Source organism: Miniopterus schreibersii, assembly GCF_964146895.1.
Source record: "Miniopterus schreibersii genome assembly, chromosome: 20".
Lineage (NCBI taxonomy): Eukaryota > Metazoa > Chordata > Mammalia > Chiroptera > Miniopteridae > Miniopterus > Miniopterus schreibersii.
In genome coordinates this window covers 18,961,220-18,978,921 of record NC_138122.1, presented here as the reverse complement: position 1 = coordinate 18,978,921, position 17,702 = coordinate 18,961,220, and the positions used below count along the sequence as shown (strand labels likewise).

The following is a 17,702-nucleotide window of genomic DNA, read 5'->3' as shown; positions in this document are numbered from 1 at the left end:
TCCACTGGGTTGAGAGCGCCCCAAAGGGGAAAAACTTGCAAAATATTGTTTTTCCTCCTGCCGAATGTTTGCAAATACTTCAGATGCCTTCTCACCCAGGGAATTTCCCCGAGGCCCTAAAGATGCAATTTTAGGAGACAACGGTCCTGGAGTTGACCCTCCCTCCCGGACCCCCTGTAGCAGTCAGAAAACCAGGAACCCCTCCTGGTCTGTGTCCTTGGATTATTGACCTTTAGACATTGTCATATTATACCTGTAGGGTGACCTATGTTGACTTAGTTTTGTTTCTTATTATAAAAACAACCTTTGGACACGGTAGAAAACTTGGAAAACCCCACAGAGCATGAGGAAGAATATAAGTTGCCCGTAACCATCTGTGTTTTCAGATTCTGCCATCCACAGGTCCTCGTGGCCTTGATGGACCCCGCCATGGGTCAGGCTCTGGGCTTGGTGTTAGGGAGGCTGCGATATTGTGATATATAATAAGAAATATAGCCCTGGCTGGTGTGGCTCAGTTGGTTGGGCTGCATCCTGTGGGGTTTTGAGTTCGATTCCCGGTCAGGGCACATGCCCAGGTTTCATGCTCGACCCCCGGTAGGGGTGTGCAGGAGGCAGCCGATTGTTGTTTCACTCTCACATCAGTGTTTCTCTCTCTCTCAAAAAAAAATCAATAAACTATTCCTTTTATTTTTAAATATATCTTTATTGATTTCAGAGAGCGGAAAGGAGAGGGAGAGAGGGAGATAGGAACATCAGTGACGAGAGAGTCGTCATTGATGGGCTGCCTCCTGCACGTCCCCGACTGGGGATGGAGCCCGCAACCCGGGCATGTGCCCTGACCAGGAATCGAACTGCAATCTCCTGGATCCTAGTTCGATGCTCAACCGCTGAGCCACGCCCGGCCAGGCAATAAACAAACAAACAAAAAAAAGAAATATATATTTGGTATTTGCCCCCTTTCAGGCACGGACCTCTTTGTGCCTGACATCAAAGTGGGAGCCACTAAAACCCTTGGCATTTCCTAAGTGATCGGAGCAATAACTATGTTGTGACATACGTAACAACCCCCTTTCAGCCACACTTGAGTTAAGGATGGGAGCATCTAAGGGTGGGTGCTCGTTGCCAGGGAAACCAACCAGTGATTAGAGGGTGGGAACTTTTAGTCCCACCCCTGCCCCGCAGGGAGTGGAGAGGGGCTGGAGGTTGAATCAGTCGCCAATGGTCAGTGATTTAATCAATCATGCCTATAAAATGAAGCCCCCTTAAAAACCCAAAAGAACGGGGTCCTGGGAGCTTCTGGGCTGGTGAACACCTAGAGGTTCAGGGAGAGGTAGGCACTCAGAGAGCATGGAAGGTCCACCCTTTCCCACATACCCTGCCCTGGGCACCTCTTCCATCTGGCTGCTCCTGAGTTATATACGCTTATTATAAACCCATCATCTAGTAAGGAACATGTTTCTCTGAGTTCTGTGAGCCACTCTGGCAAATTAATTGAACCCAAGCACGGAGGGGTCATGGGAACCTCCGATTTTATAGCCTATTGGTCAGAAATACAGGTGACAAGCCGGAGTTGCCACTGGTGTCTGAGTGTGTGTGTGTGTGTGGGGGGCAGTCTTTTAGGACTGAGCCCTTAACCTGTGGGACCTGGTGCTGACTTCACATGGAGAGTGTTAAAATCGAGTTAAATCATAGGACACCCTGCTGGTGTCTGAGAGTTGCTTGGTGGTGTTGGAAAAAACACACACACATCGGAATTGGTGTGAGATTTGGGGATCCGGAGATCACCGAGGTGCAGGCTGCCATCCCCAGGAATGGGGAGCTCGGTGTGGGCGCTGGGAGCTTCAACAGATGACTACCATCACATAGTCATTCAACACACACTTAGCAGCAGCAGTTTGGAGCCAGGGTCACTTACTTGGAACGCGGCGGTGAGCAAGACAGACATGGTCCCCGACCTGTGGATCTTACAATCTGGTGTCGACACGGACCCTACACAAGACCTTGGAACAAAGGCCATGAGTATGTGAGGATGGGGTCATGCCCAGAGCTGTGGGGACGTGGTCTCATCCGTGGTGGGGTTCGAGGAGAGCCTCCCCGAAGCCGAGCACTGGAAGGTACATGGGAGCGGGAAGTGATGCTATGGCCGGGCAGGGGAAGGGCGCGGTGGGCAGAGGGAGTGGCAAAGGGCCGGCGCGGGTGTGAGAAAGGGCATCTTGTGACCAAGGTGTCACCGTGGGCGCGATACAATGAGCCAAATTCCCGACTTTATTCTGGTGGCTCTCATCTAGGGGCGACTTTCAGGGGACAGTTGGCAGTGTCTGGTGACATTTTAATTGTCACAACCGGGCTGGGGGGAATGCCACTGGCATCTAGCGGCTGGAGGCTGGGGATGCCGCTGAACATCTTACAATGCACAGGGCAGCCCCCCGCCCCCCAGCACCACCCCAAAGAATGACCTGGCCCCAAATGTCAGAGCACCGAGGCTGAGAGACGCTGTGCGATCCCCACTCCACCAGATTTCTGCCAGTGTCCTTTTCTGATTCGGGATCCAGCGTGGATCCCACGTTATGTTTGCCTCCGAGTTTCACCCACAGGACCGGCTCCCAAGCTGCTGGCGAGTGAATGAACCGTGCCGGGCACCCCGTCCCTGTGCCCACGGAGAGCAGGACTGGCGCCCACGCTGTTTAAAAACCGCTTTGTGAACGAGCCGTCTGATGTCGGCCTGGATGTGTGAGCCGTCCCCTGGGGTGGCGCCCGGGCTGCTCCCAGGCCATCCCTGCGTAGTGATGACTCTGCTCAGCCTCGGGTCTCTGTTCACCGTTCACGTCACTCCCCAAGTCCCCTCCTCAGAAGTGGGCCAGGCGTGGGCTGCAGCGGGCTCCTGCCAACCTGTCACTTCTCGGTGGGATGTCAGCGGCTTCCTGTGGGCGGCTCGAGTCGGCCCTGTGGCTGCAGTTCTGCTCTGGGGGGGAAGCGCCTGCCCCCGCTGTCAGGCCCTGTCACTGGCCTCGCATCAGCTGGGAAGTGGGGGAGGGAGATTAAGTTTCTTTTTTAAATCATTAGTAATTGTAGCTGGTGGCGACCGCTGCCACGGCTGTTTTGAGTCACTTAATCTCCTCTGTTGCTGAGATAACCTAGCCAGGCGGTCCCAACGCCCGGTGGCCTTGTTGGGACACTGGCATCGAGCTGGCTGCTTGTGGTTGTCAATTATGGCAGTAGTGGTAGAAATAATAATAACGGCCACTGTCGCCACCACCATTCCCACTGAGCACATGCAACGTCCTGGGCCCTCTCATGGCTGCCTCATCCCATCCTCACGAGGACCCTCCGGGGTGACCCCCTGATTACCCCCCTGTTGCATTCAGAGAACCAGAGAGGTTAAGCAGCTCACCTAAGATCCCCAGCCAGGAAGTGTCGGAGGCTGATTGGACACGGGTCTCCCTCTGCGTCGTTTTAACTCTGTCATTGAGTCTGATCTGGTTTCTCAGGTGGGGTCCCCGAGGCCCATGGGGCCGAGGCAGCTGGCCAGCCCGCAGGAAAGCTCTTTGGTCATGTCCAGCTTTGCGGGGGGCAGGGTTACAGAGGGAGAGAGCCCTGGCCGAGAACCCCAGCGTCGTGGAAAGCCAGTCACATCGCCGCTCTGAGCCTCAGTTTCCCGTCTGGGAGTGGGGTGGTCAGCCCCACCTCGCAGGACTGTGCTGGGGATTAGTTTAGACAAGGGCGTTATATCCGGACGTAGGCTGGACTCAGTGGCTGCTCAGTATCTAGATGTGGGTGTTCTTTTTATGTGGGTGGCAGGATAAAGGCAGAGGCCCCTTTCTCCCCCGACTCCCCAGGTGCGGTGAGCCTGGAGGCCGGCTTGTGGCTGGCCACCTCCCTCTACTCCGCGTCACCACAAGTGTCCCTTCCGGCAGCGTCTTCAGAAGGACGCCATGTGCCCTGGAGACCGAGGCCACGGACGGTCCCCTGTGCTGTTGGCGGTGGGTCCCTCCCCCGCCCCTCTCCGACGCCCCTTTGCCAGGGCCCGTGGCTCGCCAGCCCGCCCCCACGGATGCGGGAGAACCGCTGCGCTCTCCACTGAGCTTGGTGAGCCCGTCTCCCGTGCTCGGCTCCAGGACCAGATTGTTTTCCATGGAAAAATGTCCCCATGCCTAAGTATGGTTAAGTTGGCTGTTCTGGGCCCCAGGCTTTCTTGCTATTTGTTTACTTAGCTTTATCCCTTCCCCCCTCTCCCCGGCTGTCATCACCTCCAGGAACAACAATAATAATAATAGTCCTGAGGCAACAGCATGTCTGGTTCCCTTTCCCTCCGAGCAGGTCGGCCTGTGGCATCCCGATGAACCCTCACGGCTCCCCCGAGAGGTGGGCAGTGTTACTATTTCACAGGTGAGAAAACCAAACCTCCGAGAGGATGAGCACCCCGATATTTAACAGCCACAAGGGGTGGGGCTGGGGGTTGAACTTGGGAATCGGGCACCGAAGCTAATGTGCTTGGTTACAGCAAGGTTGTCTGTCCCGTTTACCGCCGAGTCCCCAGCCCCGGCCGCAGTGCCTGGCACATAGTAGGTGCTCAGTAGACGTGGGCCGATGGAACGCCCAAAGGACCCAGCCTGTGGAAGGTGTTGTGGGGATTAGAATGGCTGTGAACTTGATCACGACGCGATGCTATTGTTGTTATTTTTATCACTAGGTCCTGAATCCCCGGGCTCGGTGCCTTTGGTTTGTGCTGAGGGCCTACTTTGGCTTTGCAGTGTGTGGTTAGAATAGAAAAACTGGCTATTTTTGTGCTGTTTCGTTGGGCCTGAGGTTTGGGTCACAGGACAGCTTGCGTCATGAGACTTTCTCATCTGACTCAAATTGTGGGTGCCTTTTAAACCTGGTCGCAGAGTGGAGGACAGGCTCTGGAAGCCAGGCTCCCTGGTTTCTAATCCCCACCGAGCCACTTATGAATGGGGCTGGTGCCTCAGGCAGAGCTCTCAACCTCTCAGAAAGTCAGTTTGCCATCTGTAGAATGGGCGCGAAGGCAGCATCTCCATCGCGGGGCGTCCTGAGAACTCAACGAGGCAGTGCAAACAAAGCCGACACAGAGTAGGTCCCAAGTAAGTGTTAGAGTTGATGCCAGTGTGGACATGTAATGGCCCCTGATGTGGTTCAGTGAAACAGGTGTGCCAGGCGCTATTCTAAGTGCTTAGGACACAGCAGTCAACAGGGTGGTCAAAGATCTCTGCCTCAGGGACTGACCTTCTGGGGGGTTCAGCAGTCAAGGATGGACTTGGTACATACGAACACTGTCTAGTGTGTCAGGAGGCTGGGGAAGGGAATCCCTGCCCTGCCCGTATCTAGAGGTTGTTGAGATGCTTGGGCAGGGATTTCAAACGACCTCCCATGAGGATTAAAACGCCAAGCCCACGTCATGAGACTCTTTACCCCTTTAGATATTTCCTGGCTTTTCTGAGCCACCGGGGAGAGGCGCGCAGAGTCTTTTACGCCTGGGCAGGCCCCACTCACTCCCACTGTGGGGTTTATGAGAATTCAGCCGCACCCAGGCCAGCTCCCCTTGGCATGTCCTTCACAGTGACCATTTCCAACTCTTTTTCCACCTGTTAGGGCCCTTTCCAGCAGGACCACTACCCCTGTGAGTCCGCAGGATCCTTGACAGAAAAGGAAAAGAGAACCCTGTGATGCTGATGGCTCCCAGGCTGGAGAGGCCCCTCCCCGGTCCTCAGTGGGCCTTGGCCGCCCTCCATGCCGTTGGGAACTTCATGCTGATGGGCTGAAATGAACCCCACTTGTGGATGGAGTCTTTCAGGCCGGTAGCCCTTGCTGTCCCAGAGGATCCGTTGCTGAGTTTCAGACATTCTGGGGCTTAGAGAAGAGAGAAGGGACATGCCAATCCTGTGACCACGGAAAGGAATGGTCAACGCAGGGTGGAGGCTCCAGAGGGGTGGGCATGTGGGCAAAACACTTCTGGGAGCCAGGAGTCTGGGGTGTAATTGCTATGTGACCCTGAGGCAGTTGCTTGTTTTCTCTGTGCCTCAGTCTCTCTGTTGGCACAATGACATACTGGACTGGATTCTCCTTAATGTTTTTACGGTGCACAATCTCCCAATTCTAAGGCTCCAGTAAAGAATGGAGCTTTAGGGTCATACAGACCTGGGTTCAAATCCAGCCTTCCGTGCTGTGTGACCTTGAGCAAGTGGCTTCATGTCTCTGAGCCTCGGTTTTCTCATCTGGGAATGAGAAATTCCCCTTTCTTTTCGAATGGGGATTATGGGGACATCCTATTGTGGAGAACAGTAGGGCGAGTTCAGGGCACACAGTAGGCACTAAATAAATGGGAGCTGTTATCTTTTTACATTTCTTCCCAAGGGTATTTGTTATCTTGGTACTAGGTGTTGGCTGGGTGCCTCACGGGCAGAGTGACTTCCAGATCCAGGCGCTAGAGGGCGCTCCTGTCCTAACAAATGGACTTGATCAGAGGCTCCCTTTTCAGAGCGGGAGCAAGGCTACACCCCTTACACGCTTGAGCTTGTGTGTGTAACCCTCTCCCTCGAGGCAGGCGCTCTGGTTACCCCTATTTTACAGATGGGAACACTGAGGGAAACCTGACTCGCCCAAGGTCGCACAGCCGGGAGGTATCAGAACTGGGTCTGTGGGGCGGAGCTTTTATGCTGGAGCCCATGGTCTCCCTGTCACCCAGGTTTCCTGCCGCCTGTAAAGGCCAGTGAAGGCTGTGTCGCCACCAAGATTAGTCTTGGTGGCAAAGCCAGGCCCGCTCCTGGCCTCTGGTTATTTCTGCTGGAAATCCAAAATCAGAAGGGGTATGTCGTGGGGGTAAATGATGGGGAGGGAGTTTTGCTAAATCCTAGGATGTTTGTGCTTGGAGAGAAGCTGCACCCCCCCCCTTTTTTTTTTTTGGCAGCAAATCTGGCTTCAGACCATTCTCAATGGATGAATGAAAAGTTTGATGTAGGCCAATGCCTGTTCTGCCACTTAGTTTTGTTACTGGTGGCCAAAGGGATTTTCCAGAGCTGAACAGGGACTTGGATTTGGGAGTTTCAAGCTGATTGAACACATGGTTTTCATGTTTGAGGCAGAACTGATGAGCAGAGTGGCCTCCTGGGATAGCAGGAGAGCGTTACTGAATTGGGAGCCAGGATACCGGCGTCTGGTCTTGGCTGTGTGACCTTGGGCCTGTGACTGCCCCTCTGTGGGCCCAGCATCTTTAGTTTTGAAATGCACTCGTTGGCTTGTCCCAGAGTTGGCTTGCTGTGCATGTATATTGAGTGCCTGCTCTGGGCTGGGGCTGGGGCTGGGGCTGGGGCTGGGCCAGGGCAGGGGAGGCGGGCATTCAGGTGGCAGGACCAACATGGGCAGAGGCCTGGCAGTTCTGCAGGAGGTGGGAGAATTGAGAGTGTCTTTGTTTGGACCCCAAAGGCACAGTGTAAATATTTCCTCCATGAATGTGAAGTAATACACGGATGAGAAAGTTGTCAAGGAATTTGAGCTGAATTGTTTAAGAAAACTCTTTACCATGTCAACTTTAATTGAAAAGTTAATTTTAAAAAATTGAAAAAAACCCTCTTTACTTTCTTTTTAAGAACAGGTGATGTTTTATGTAGAAATTCTTAGGTAAAGAGGGACAATTGCTATTAGGTGTATTCTGTTTAGTGCTATATTGATATTTCGTATTCAACATATGTATATTAATAAAATATAAGCACATTCATGTTAGCATAATATTATTTCACAGTTATAAATGTGAAGCGTAGTCTAGTAATACGCTATTTATTTGCCTCTCCCTACATGCTAGTGTACGCACTTGCTAGGGCTGCCATAGCAAAATACCACAGATGGAGTGGTTTAAACAACAAAGTCGTTTGCTCGCAGTTCTGGAAGCTTGAGGTCCAAGATCAAGGTGTCGGCCGGCGGGCTTGGTTTCTCCTGAGCCTCTCCGTGGCTTGCAGAGGCCGCCTTCTCGCTGCCTCCTCACATGGCCACGCCTCTGTGCGCGCACCCAGTGTCTCCGTGCCCAAATTTCCTCTTCGTGTAAGGACACCAGGCAGACTGGATAAGGGCCCACCCTAATGGCCTCATTTTACCTTCACCGTCTCTTTAAAGGGCCTCTCTCCAAATACAGCCTCATTCTGCGGTGCCCGGGGTAGGGCTTCAAGATGCATATTTTGGGGAAACACAGTTTGGCCCACAGCAGCCAGGCCCTGGGCCAAGCGCCTCTATTGCTTCATTTTATCCTTACCGAGGTCCTAGGGGAGAGGTGCTGTCATTACCCCCATTTTACAGATGGTGAAACTGAGGCTCAGAGAGGTTGACTTGCTTGCGGAAGATCACATAGCTGGCTGGTCAGCGGTGGAGCTGGGGTTTGCTCCCAGGCTGTCTCGCCTTGGAGCCCACTCTGTGCTGACTTATGTTTACCATTTGACTTTAATCCTGGGGATGCCTTTTTTTAAACCATTCAGGTTCGATTGAGTTGATTATTTCCCCATTTCCTCTCTGGACTCTGCCCTGTCCTTGCTTTAGGTGTGATTGGAAAAGGCGTGGAGCGGAGAGGGAAGGCCCTTGCTAGACCTCAGTGCCGCCCAGCTTGCCTGGCCCCACCCTGCCTGTTGGCCACCTTCTGGGGGAGGGTAGTGCTGGGGGCCGCCTGCTGCCTGCTCTGCCCCAGACCGCCTGCCAGTGTTTGCCTGCCCGGAGCAGCCCAGTGAAAGCAGCCTTTGTCCTGCAGTCCATTCTCCAGAGGGATGACCTAAGTCCCGTCTTGGGAACAAAGGGGCGACCTGCCACGTGAGTCCAGGTCAGCCCCAGGATCTGGCAGTCTCCCAGGCTAAGGAGGGAGGGGGACGGCCTTGGTTACAGGACTGCAGAGTTAGGTGGGATCCTGTGTCCTGCGTGATGATGCCTGGGGCTCCTGTGTGCACAGACTTTACAGTTTATAAAATTGTCCCATGCTTTCCAGTTGAGCAGATCCTCCCAGATTTTACAGGGTATGTAGGCCAAGGGCGCAGGGAGGCAGGTGTCAGTTGTCACAAGGAACCACTCCAAAACATATGGGTGTAAACCAATCACTTTTCTTTTTTTTCTTTTTTTAATTGATTTTTTTAATTAAATGTGAGGAAGGGAGAGGGAGAGATAGAAACATCAGTGATGAGAGGGTCATTGATTGGCTGCCTCCTGCACGCCCTCTACCGGGGATGGAGCCCACAACCCGGGCATGTGCCCTGACCAGGAATCAAACCGTGATCTCCTGGTTCATGGGTCAGAGCTCAACCACTGACCCATACCAGCCGGGCCCAACCACTTTTATTACGCTATAATATTCAGTGGGTCAGGAAATCAGGCAGGGCTCAGTGGGGACGCTGCTCCCTGGTATTTGGGGTGTCAGCTGGGAGCCCTGAATGACTGGGGGCTGGAATTATCTGGAGGCTTCTTTACTCACCTGTCGGGCACCTGTAATGACTCGGAGGCCAGGCTTCTCTGGGACTGTTGACCTTGCACTTACCTGTGGCCACTCTGTCACTTGGGCTTCCCCACATCATGGTGGCTCAGGGCTCCCAGAGCGAGTGTTGTGCTGGAGATGGCAGACGCTGCGTCTCCCTTTATGATGGACGCGGCCTTGGAAGTCACAGTGTCACTTCCGCTGTCGTCTGTTGATCGATGCAGCCACAAGCCACCCAGATTCAAGGGGAGGGGACATGGAGTCCCATCTCTCAGTGGAAATAGTGTCAAAAAATATGCAGCCGTATTTGAAAACCACTACAGCCAGAAGTAAAAGACAATGATACTAGGTACCATTTATTGAGTACCTACTATGTGCCAGGCACTGTGCCAAGGGCTTCACGTGGATGAACCTGTGCAACCCTCCCCACAGTGCCATGAGATGATGGATTCAAAGCCTGTTTTTTTTCTGACAAGCATTTTGGCCCAAAAGACTGGAGGAACCTAGCAAAATCCACTAGGCTGCTGGTAGTTTGGTGTTGAACGTGCCATAGTCGGAAGTTGTGGGCTGATTTTTTCCCCCTCCCTCTGCTAAACTTAGACTGTTCCTTGAGATCTTGAACACTCTCACTTGGATGCCCGATTCCTCTCCTCCTCACCCCCGGTTCTTCCCTCGGTGTTTATGCTGAGCAGTCTCTCTCCCTGTGTGGCAGGGGTCCTCCCCACCCTCACAACGCTGCAGTTTCCTGGGAAGGGCCCGTTGCAAATTTCCCAACCGCCTGCCTCTCTCCGAGCTTTTGAGAAACCATCGGTCGGGCCTCACGGTCCTGACAGAGCCATCACTCACCCCTGGGTGTGCTGGGTTTTCTGTTCCTCCAGGGCCAGGTTTGGGGTTTACTCTGTTTCCCCAGAGGCTGCCATACAGTAGGTGCCTCATATATGTTTGGTGAGCCGAGCCCATAAATGATGAAGGAAGGCTGGCTATTCAAGGGCAGAGATTCTCTCTTAGGCACATCTGTGTCCTTGACATACAGTAGGTACTCAATAAGTGTTCATTGTACCAAATGAATGGATGGGTGAGACTGAGAGCAGCAACTGTGCCATATATTTGCATCTTTGTCACATAACACGGTGCCTGACACCCATTCGTTCCATCAGTGGATGTCACGCTGAATGAGTGGAGGAGCCACTAAAATCAGCTCCCGACCAGCTGTATCTTACTTTGCATCTGGGCCCACAGTGCTTAGCAGAGGGCCCGGCACACAGCAAGCGCTCAATAATTGTCCATAGAACTGAATGAAAGAGTGAATGGAAAGAACGACTGAGTAAATGAAACTCCTTACCATCAGGGACCTTGCCCTGTTCACCCGTCTCTTCAATTCCTAGGAGAAAGTCTTGCGCACATTAAGTGCTCATTAAATGTTACATTGAATGAATGAATGAGTGAATGAAAGGTGAAATTTTTTGAGGGTAGATGTCTTATTTGTGTCCACATTTCCTAGAACAGGGCTTGGCGTATAGTAGGTGCTCAATAAATGTATATTGAACTGAATACATGAATGAATGAACGAATGAAACTTTTCGAAGGTAGGGCCTGTATCTTGCTTATTTCTTTACTCGGGTTCTAATACAGGGCCAGGCATACAGCTGGTACTTAGCACTTGCTTCTTGCACTGCCTGAGAATGGACTGAGGGGGGAAGCCGGGCTGGGAGGGCCTCGCCCATCTTGATTTGCTCCCTGCCTGCTGGGCCCCACTGCAGACTTTTCCTGTTGTTCAGTCTGCACAGGTGGACAGGAAACCCCCAAAGACCTGCCCAGAGCTGCTTCCCATGTTTCTTTCATGCTGGGCTGGCCTTGAGTGGGATCAAGGCGCCACACCGAGCCCCAGCGCTGTCCGGCCATGGAGCGGTACCCCCCAGGGACCCCTCTTCCTGACCATGTTAGCGGTTCTATTTTAGAATGGGCTGAGTGGCCTGTGGGGGAAGCCTGGGTGAACGCTCTACTCAAAGCCAGCTCCTGAAGTCACCTGCTAAGACCGGCCAGGCCTGCTAACCCCCTAACAGCTGAACGGCAGGCCCAGAGCAGAGTCAAGGCTTTGGGGTCGGAGAGAGCAGGGTTCAAATCTCCCTGGATGACTTTAAATGGAGCCTCAATGTCTCTCACCTGTAAAATGGGTGTAACAAACCTTTTTTTTTCTTCCTGGATCCTATTTCCCAATCTTGGCTGCACGTCTGTTACTTTTGCAAACGCCCCTGCTCGCGCCGCCCACTCTCAGAGGTGTGATTTCAGGAGATTCTCAGCCACTTTGTTTACAGAGATGTACGCACCAGTTAATTTGAGAGGCAGTGTCCCGAGCCAGAGCCCCTAGATGCAGAGCCTGAGACATATGCACGTGAGTTAGTGACAGAGAACTTGAATCAGCCGGATCCTGGAAAAGTTCGGAGGGTAAACCACAAAATAAATCCACCGTGGAGCCGCTGGGCAGCTTTCCCTCCACTGGCCAGGGTCTGTTATTGGAGATGAAGGGGCTGTGAGCCATAGCAACCAGCACCCCAGAACCCAGGGGAGGGTGCCCCAGCCAGGGCAGGGGACCTGAGCAGGGCACCAGTAGCCTCTACTATGGTCAGCCAGGGTGTAAACTGTCTGGCATGGAGCATCGGCGGTTAATAAATAGTAACTTGGTAAAAATGGAATGCTCTTAAGAAGATGGAAGTAGATATATGGGTGTTAAAGGTGTCATTTGTTCCTCTAGCACTTACTCAGCAGATGGCCTGGCACACAGTAGGCATTCAGTGAATGTTTGTTGAATGACTAAGTGAACTAGTGAAGGTTAAAGCAATGGTTCCTTTCATTACAAACAAAACTTGTGTTTGCTTTTAATAGTATTTATTGTTACGATGATTTGGTTTCTACGCAGAATTAGACTCACATTTCTAAAAGTGAAACTCATTTGCAAACCAGTTTATCTCATAGGAATCTGACGTTTTGCCTTTTTCCCCCCTCTGGGAAGCAAACGAAGATATTCATTCTGTAGAATATCACCGGAGAAAGAAATCTGAACATTTTCTTTAGAAATCTCTGCGTCAGAAGTGAAAGCGAGACGGAACTGTGCTTGAAAATTTCAGTTGCCATGGCTACTGGGTAATACGGAATCGTGTCCTTACATATGGTCTCCACTCTACTTCCACTGCTGCGCGTGGCTCAGTTACAGAGTTTTTGCTTCTGAGTGTTTTATGCAGTGAAGGGTTGAGAAGAGATTCCTTCTTCCATCTCTGCTGGCTGAGGTGCTTTAAGCAGCAAATATTTGTTAAGCATCTCCTGGGCCCAGGTCCATCAGGGTTCACCTCCATCACCATCCCGTCACCCCCATTTTAGAGATGAGCAAACTAAGCCCCGTTGAGTTTGAGTTGTGCATTTGTGTATTCATTTCACTCTTTTTCATTTGTTCACTCATTTATTTCTTTGTTTATCTACTCAACAAGTATTTACTGAGCCCCTTCTCTATGCCAGACACTGTCCTAGGCACTGGGCATTCATGCAGAATTAGAAAAGTACAGTCTCTACCCTGGCAGAGTGTGCATTCCAGTGGGAGAGACATAATATATATGAGCAATACATACTGATAAATGGATGACTGACGGCACTGAAACAGAATGGTGTGGCAGAGAGAGACCTGGAGGGGGTGTGACCTGAAAGGCCTCTGAGAGGATGTGGCATTTGAGCAGAGATCTGAAAAAGAGCCCACCCTGTGGGGATCTGGGGGAAGAATGTTTCAAGCAATGGGAACAGCATGTGCAAAGGCCCTGAGGTGGGAACCAGCTTGGAGGGGGTAAAGCCAATATGATTGGCCCAATAGTGAGCAAGGCAGGGGTAGAAGGCGAGGGCCTTGAGCACCAGGGCAAAGCATTTGGGGTTTATTTTGGTTGCAGTAGAGAGCGGAGAGAGCACTTTTGGTGGAGGCTAACAGGGTGGGAGGGGGGATCATAAAGCTCATCTCTGCTGCTGTGCGGGGGTGGGGAGGAGGGGGTGGACCAGAGGGCCAGGAGGTAAAGTGGGGAGGCCAGAGGTGATGGGGGCTTGGATCTGGTGCTGAGTGGTGCTCAGTGAAGCAGTGAAGGTAAAAGGACTGGTCCCTTCCGTCACAAACAAAACTTTGCTTCTAATAGTATTTGTGATGATTTATGATGTGGTTCCCATTCTCAGAATTAGACTAACATTTTTTTAAAATGAGGGAAGAGACTATGTGGTTCAGGCTGTAGTGTTGGGGGGGGTGAGGGGAGACAAGGAGCTAAGGGAGGGTCCAGGCTGCTGGCCAGGACGGCGGGGCAGGTGGTGGTACTTTTGCTGGAACAGAGAAGAGAGTGGAGGAAGCAGATTCGGGGCCCAGATTGCTCAGCTTTCCAGAGATGGGACCTCGGGGTGCGGGTGGGGTTTCTTTGGTGGAACATCAGTGACACAAAAGGTACGGTGGCACCTGAGGTGTATCCGACTGCGCTCAGCCCGCGGTGGGCGCCTGAGTGACAGCCGTCTCCTCCCCTGACCTGTTTCCGCTCCTCACTTGGTTTCCCTGAGTGACACTTGCTGTGGCATCTCATTACTGCACAGTCTTCAATTGCTTCGGGAAGTTCTCCCTCCGAGGGAGCTCATTAAGTCCATTGGAAATGGGAGCGCTTGGCGGGGGCGGGGAGGCAGTTGCGTAGTTATATTTATACTCTGCAAATGACTTGTTTGGGTAAGAAGGGAGAGGCTCGGGGATCTTTCCTGACACTCTCACCTCCCCACACACCCACGCACACTCCCGCTGTCGCCGCCCCTTTCTGCTTCCGCAGGGACGCTCATTGGCCCCTGCCTCGTCCCCCCCAGTAGTCTTCACTTTGGGCCACCCCGAGGACCCAAGTGGGCTTTTACAGTGGAGCGTGGTGGCCGCTTCCTTGTATAACCTCCGTCCCATTTTTGAGGAAAGCAAACTGTCAGCTCAGACCTTCTCGAGAAAGGAGTGGTTCTGTCAAAACACATGAATGGATGGTTTATGTTGCCCCCGGGGGGTGACAGATGGAGCTGGTTATAAATGGACCAGAAGTGTCCACCGCTGGCAGACCCCAAGGATGGTTTTATGGCGTAAATGCGGGGTTTATTGACCTGAGGGCTCTTACAGGTTGGCATTGGCATCCCCTGGGCTGGGAGGCCAGAGGCCAGCACGACCTGGGCATGCCCAAGGCCACAGGTTGGTGGTGGAGCCGGGCCAGCCCTGCCCTCCTGCCTTAAGCACAGAGGTGGGAGGTGAAAAGTGAGGATGGGCCTCGGGATGCCTTCGAGTCCAGGCCAGTGCAGGCCCCAGGACCCCGAGGTGCCCACAAGCTGAGCTTTTGGGGGACCTGTGCAGACACGCACCTTTGTGCCAAGGCTGCCTGGCTGCCCCCCTCCCTGCCCTCCCTGCCCAGCGCAGCATGGAGCCCACACAGAGTGGGTGGCACAGAGGAGGGCTCTCTGCGCGCCGAGAAGCGAGGCTCAAGACAATAGACCTCCAGTGGGGTCGGGAGAAAGCGCTCCTGCGTGGAGGCGTTGGTGAGGGGACTTTTGCTCACAGCAGCTTTGAGATGAGAGGATGTCTGAGGGCTGATGAGATGAGGGATGGGAATGACAGGGCGGGTGTGGGAGGCCAGAGGCACTGGCTCCCAAGTGCCCACTGTCCCCTTGCCTGCTGAGCCGTAGCTGCTGAGAGAGCTGTCGGGAACACAGGCCTCCAAGCCAGACTTTGCCATTGAGTCACTGTGCATCCTTCAGCCTTTACTCGCCCTGCCTCAGTTTCCTCACCTGTATAATGGGGATAGTTGCTCTGTCCTTATGAGATGGTCAGAACATACATGGTGTAACCTTCAGGAGCACCTGGGAAGGAGGGTTCCATTTTCATTCCATTTTGAAGACCCCAGGAAGGAGAGGCTCAGAGAAGGCAAGCCACTTGCCCCGGGTCACACAGCGAGGAATCAGTCTTGAGAGCCTTGCCCTTAACTGTGTTTTTCCCTACGTGAGACAGTGTAGGACCTGGGACATCATCGGTGCTTAGGAAATATTAACCCTGTCCTAGCTGCATTTGATTAGATGTCGATTTCGCCTTTGGGAAGGCACTTTTTCTTCGTACATTCGTTTTCAAAATGTGAGCACTCCACACCTGGGTATCGCCTGTCAGAATCTGACACCATCTCACCTACCTTTACCAGGGGCCTGCTGTGTGCACACCACTTACACTTGACCTGGAGGGCAGGCAAGTGAGAATTATTGCAAAACCCAAATAACAGAGATCCCAGTGGTCCCCCTTTCCTTCCCTGGATGCTCGAGCAGAGGGTGGCAGCGTCCGGTGGCTCACTGTCCCCAGGGCCGGTGGACAGCCGAGTGGGATGAATTGGGCAGTGCCGTCAGCCCAGCCCCGGGCACCCAGCTTTGTTGGGTACCCAGCTCTGTGGAGAGGGGCTGTAATTACAGACTGGCCTCGCCACGCCAAGCAGGGTCACCAGCCAGCTCTCCCCGGCATGGAAAATGTCACTTTCCACTTGAACTCAGGGTGGGGCCTGATGAAGAAGAGAGATGAGTTCCTGGCTGTTTCTAGAAAGATTTCTTTTCCAGATGATTTTTTTCCTCCCCTCCCAAGGTTAATTAAGGGCACCTTGGGCCATTAAAATGACCATTTGAATGAGAATGTGATAAGTGAGTACAAGGAAATAGTCTTGGGCTTGGTTTATGAATAATCTGGGATTGACTTGTAAGATCAAGCCATTTCTGTTTTTTATATGTATATACTTTTCCATATCAGAATTCTTTTCTCTGTTGTCTTGGAAACAAGCCTAGCGAGAGGAATGTTGGGAGTTGCGTGACTCAGGTTCAAGCCTCAGTGGTTCCTTCATTTTACCCAGTAGGCATGGCGGGCGCCTGCTGAACGCTGCGTCTGAGACTGAAGGGGGAACAAGTCACGTTCCTGCCACCCAGGGGCCCAGAGTCCAGTGGGGAGACTGATGGGTAAATCATGTTTCAGCCCGGTGTGCTAATGATGCTGTGGGGGTAACATGGCAGGGTGGGAGCCCAGAGGCGACCCTCCATGGGCACGAAGAATCAGGGTGGGCTTCTTGGAGGAGGGTGTACCCAAGCTGAGCTATGAAGGACAATAGATAACAACCAGGTAAGGAAGGGTGGAACTGTGTCCCGGCCAGAGGGAACAGCGTGTACAAAGGGCTGAACAGGAGGCACCCTGGTGCATCTCAGGGTGGCAATTTGTCCAGTTTGGCTGGGGTGGAGAGAAGATGACGGAATAGGTGAGACATGATGTCAGGGACCCTACAAAGTCCAGATCATGAGTGACTCCTGTGGGAAATCAGAGGGTGCCTGCCACAGATTTTCCACCGGCCCCCAGCCAGTCATCCACCTGGCCCTGTTTCCTCAGTGAAATGACAAGGGTGGCCAAGCCTCTCCGCTGGCTCTTCCAGTTCGGACCATGTAGGATCCTAAGATTTGAACAATGAGATGATATGAGTTAGAACAGAATAATTATCATCCCTTGTGGCTGCCATTTATTGAGCGTTTACTGCCTTCTGGGAAAGGATGATCTTAGTTATTTCTTTACCACACCTTTTGAAGTGGGTGGGCTTTCTGATCTCCTATTTATGATAAGAAAACCATGACTCAGGGTCTAAAGGATGCTGGCCTTGCAGGGACACCCTGAGCCATCAACCGGCCCTCTGAAAGCGTTGCTCTCCATGCAAGGGGGAGAGAGAACAGGTTTAAGCTGAGTCCACGAGTCAGCCCTTCCCACACAGGGTCCCAGGAATTAGTCTTCAGGCCAGCTGGCAAGAAAGGAAACTGGTTTACATCCAGACAAGTCCTTCTGCAGGCATTTCCCGACCCCAGGAGCTCTGGGGACCACCCAGAGGAGTTTGTAGAATAGTCACCCCCTATGCAGGGGGTGTGGGGCAGAATTGGCCATTCTAAGGGGTCTTAAAGGTGTGGGTAGAGTCTGGGTTCTGCCCTGGAAAGGGGAGGGCTTGGAATCAGATAGGCCTGGGTTCAAGTCCTGGAGCCCCACTTGCTAGCTCGGTGACCTTGAACAAGTCCCTTCAGCTCTTTAAACCTCACTTCTCTTCTGTGTATAATGGGGATGATTGTTAATAGGACTCGCCCTATAGGGTTGTGGAGAGGGTTAAATGAGGAGAGATGTGTGGGTAACCAGTTCCTGGCACACAGTAAATCCTCAGTTAATGGT

The 17,702-nt window shown here is 52.7% G+C and overlaps 1 protein-coding gene across 2 annotated transcripts in view; it reads left to right on the top strand.

Moving 5' to 3' along the window:
• The window catches only part of KIAA1671, a 127,358-nt gene that overhangs the window by 63,619 nt on the left and 46,037 nt on the right, over positions 1-17,702 (top strand). The window lies entirely within an intron of this gene.